At 35.4% G+C, this 3,331-nt stretch overlaps 1 non-coding gene across 1 annotated transcript; it reads left to right on the forward strand.

The window, feature by feature from the left end:
* The first annotated feature begins 244 nt into the window (after positions 1–244).
* LOC117276625 (small nucleolar RNA R71) lies at positions 245–347 on the forward strand. Its single transcript, XR_004506893.1, has one exon. It is a non-coding gene; the product is annotated as a small nucleolar RNA R71 (small nucleolar RNA).
* Positions 348–3,331: the final 2,984 nt, after the last annotated feature.

Below are 3,331 nucleotides of genomic sequence, written 5' to 3' on the forward strand. Positions count from 1 at the left end.
AATAATCCATATTCAAATTTATCACTTTAATTGGAAAAACTCTTTAACTCACAACAATCCATAACACATATATCTTTTGGGGCAAAAAGAGGTATGACAGCTACTAAGTGAATAACCATTTGATCAAGTAAGACCACTCTTTGAATGATTTGCTCAAAAATGCTCCACCTGCTGAAGCATCAATATTGGCCTTCAAGATATCTGCCAATCCCATGTAGAACCTTTGCCCAACATCTGATTAGGAATGTCATGGTGTGGACACTTGACCAACATCCCCTTGAACCTCTTCCACGTTTCTTGTAGTGTTTCAACTAGTTTCTGCCTGATGCTCAATATCTCATCAACTTGCTTGGCAGTATTATTAAGTGGGTAGAATTTATTCAAAAACTGCTTGACTAATTGATGGAGTTTATGGGGAGCGAATTGAGCCAAGTCTGAGCCTCTCCCATCACTGAGGATGGAAACAACAAAAGTCTTATTGCTTCCAGTGTCACATTCGGTTGCCTTTACATGACACAAATTAACAGAAAATTTTTCAGATACTGTTGTGGATCTTCAATGTAAGACCATGAGAACAGTCCCTTGTTCTGCAACAAATGTAACATGTTGTTTGTAATTTGAAATGGTTCCGCTTGTATCGAAGGGAATGCAATTGTGGTTGCTAGTTTTTCAGCAGTGGGTTGTGCCCAATCATACAAGGTTGCTTCTAGCACAAGAGGTGCCACACCCTGATTGCTCGGGTCATTCACATTGTTTATGTTGTTTTGATTATCTATTACGTCACCCATGTCTAGTTCGATTCGTTCTATTATGAATATGTTGTCGTTTTTCTTTCTTATTTGCTCGATTTAGTGCCTTGAAAGCTTTCTCAGGGTCCGGTAATACTTTTTACAATTCACCAGTTCTTGAGGAGTTTCTAGGCATGCACCTGTAATACACAAGACTACAAACGTTAGAGTTTCAATATAATGAATTTCAAGTCGAGAAAGCTGACTAAACTAAGAATTCTAACAATTTTTTTAGCCGTAATTAATAACACCGCTAATTCTCCGGTAACGACGCCAAAATATGATCATGTCCAATTATGCTTCCTAAGAGGTCTAGCAGTCGTTGCAAATATAATCTGGTTTACAAGTTCGGAGTCAAATACCACAAGGAATTAACCTACTAATTACAACCACTAGTTTCGCATGAATTCAAGCAATCAACCTTCAGAAATATTAAATAACGATCTGAATTTTTACTAACTAAGAGCAAAGTAATTAAAACGCAGTAATTTCTAACTAACAGAGCAAATATTGTAGACAAGAATTAGAAAAGTCTAGTGTTATGATTTTTCCTATTGTCGGAATCTCACCCGCCACGTTTTATATAAATTCGCCTAAATATTCTCTACCGATCGTGAGTACTTTGAGTGTCGTATCTCTCTCTCGAGCAACTACCACAATTTACTAGATGTATCTCTCGAACTACCTAGTTGTCACTAATTCATCTCTCACTACAATCGCGCCAAGGTTTCGTTATCTCTAGTCCCGCCTTTAAACCCTCCGTATTGACCTCTCAAATATATTAGGAGTGGTATTATTCAACAACTATCTAAATATGTACTCTCTCTCGAGTAATATACACATTAAATAGGCACAGTTAATTGAGAGCTATTCAATCAACAACAACGAAAATATGGTTAAACAAGTAGAGAAAGATCAACGGCAAATTTATATTAAATGTAGTGAAAAATCATCCTTCAATAGGTTCTATCAAACCCTAGATGAGAGAGTTTAGCTACTCATAAATGTATCAACAATCATCATGATTTTTAAAGACATTAAACTACAAGCTAAAGAGATAAATTGAGGGAATACTCGTTTGATTCTTGCTCCACAGTGCTCTGTAGCCTTTTTCTTCTCCAAAATAGTGTCAAACCCTTTTTCAACTCGTTTAGGGAGTATTTATATGTTAGGGCCGAAGTTCTTGAGTCCAAATCCGGGTTGGAGTCTTTTAACCCGCAACTTTTGATCACCAGGCTATAGACCGCGCAAGGCCAGACTTATAGCGCGGTCAGCCTGACTACAGAGCTGGCTACGCCTGGCCTGTAGCGCGGTCAAGCTGGCTATGCTTGGCCTGTAGCACGGTAAAACGGGCTATAAAGCTGGCTATGCTTGGCCTGTAGCACAGTAAAGCAGGCTATAAAGCTGGCTATGCTTGGCCTGTAGCCAGGCTTGGGTACTTGGTATTTTGTACTCTTTTCTTGTATTTCCGTCCTCTTTTCGTGCAACTTCATTCGACTCTTTCTTCTGATACTCCTGCACATAAAATAACGTAATTTAGTTCAATTGTCGCACAATTAATTACTAAACCAACAAAATATAGGGCTAGTAATGTACTAAAGTATAGTATTTTGGCCAAACATCACAAACCAATTGTGGTCGGATTTTATTTCCAATACCAAACCAATAAAATCAAACCACAATTGATTTTTTTTCCTTCCGGTTTGACGCGGTTTATCGGTTTTCTTTGTATACCCTTATATGCTATTATGGCTTTAGATGATAAAATAATTTCCTATTATAATAAAAGCGTAACCATAATATATTTACTCTTACAAGAAAAGAATTGGAGGGAAAGAACTTATCATAACCAGATGTTTAAACCAAATAAATAATTATATGATTATGTATAATTTATTTAAATATTTATCACTAAACTATGGATAACTGATATGTAATTTCACGTTAATTTGTGACTCTTAAAATTAAATTATTCATTTTGGTGTAAACATATTGTGCGGGTAAAATTTTATTATTTTAACATTATCGTTGTATTTTAATCTATAGGTTAGTTACCTTTTTTATTAAATTACTAGTTTAACACTTATCATAAAGATTACTTTATTAATTGTAATTTGTAACCTGATGTGTATATATTTTATTATACATTCTTAATGCACAGAGATTAAACTCTTTCACTAATGTTAGGAGTAGTTTCTTCCCTATTATATGGAGAGCAAATTAAAGGAGCAACTGATGAAAGAAAATAATTAGTTGAGTAGCGCTAGCCATATATGAATACAATCAAAGCTCTAAATACGATGGATTTGATTACGTTCTAACCTTTTTGAAGAAATTTTCCCCCTCAATTTGCATGTGTTATCATAAAGTGGATGAATAAAAGTGCAATATCTTTTCGTTTTTGTTGTTTGGGGAGAAAACGAAAAGAACAGCACGAGGGAAGATTAAACTTTCTAAGTAAAAAGGTTTTGAAAAGACAATTATTTTTGACTTCCTATCCTTTCTCGATGATCCCATGAATTCATGTTGTCTGCTCCCCTTGT

The sequence above is a fragment of the Nicotiana tomentosiformis genome, chromosome 5 (assembly GCF_000390325.3).
Source record: "Nicotiana tomentosiformis chromosome 5, ASM39032v3, whole genome shotgun sequence".
NCBI classification, from domain to species: domain Eukaryota; kingdom Viridiplantae; phylum Streptophyta; class Magnoliopsida; order Solanales; family Solanaceae; genus Nicotiana; species Nicotiana tomentosiformis.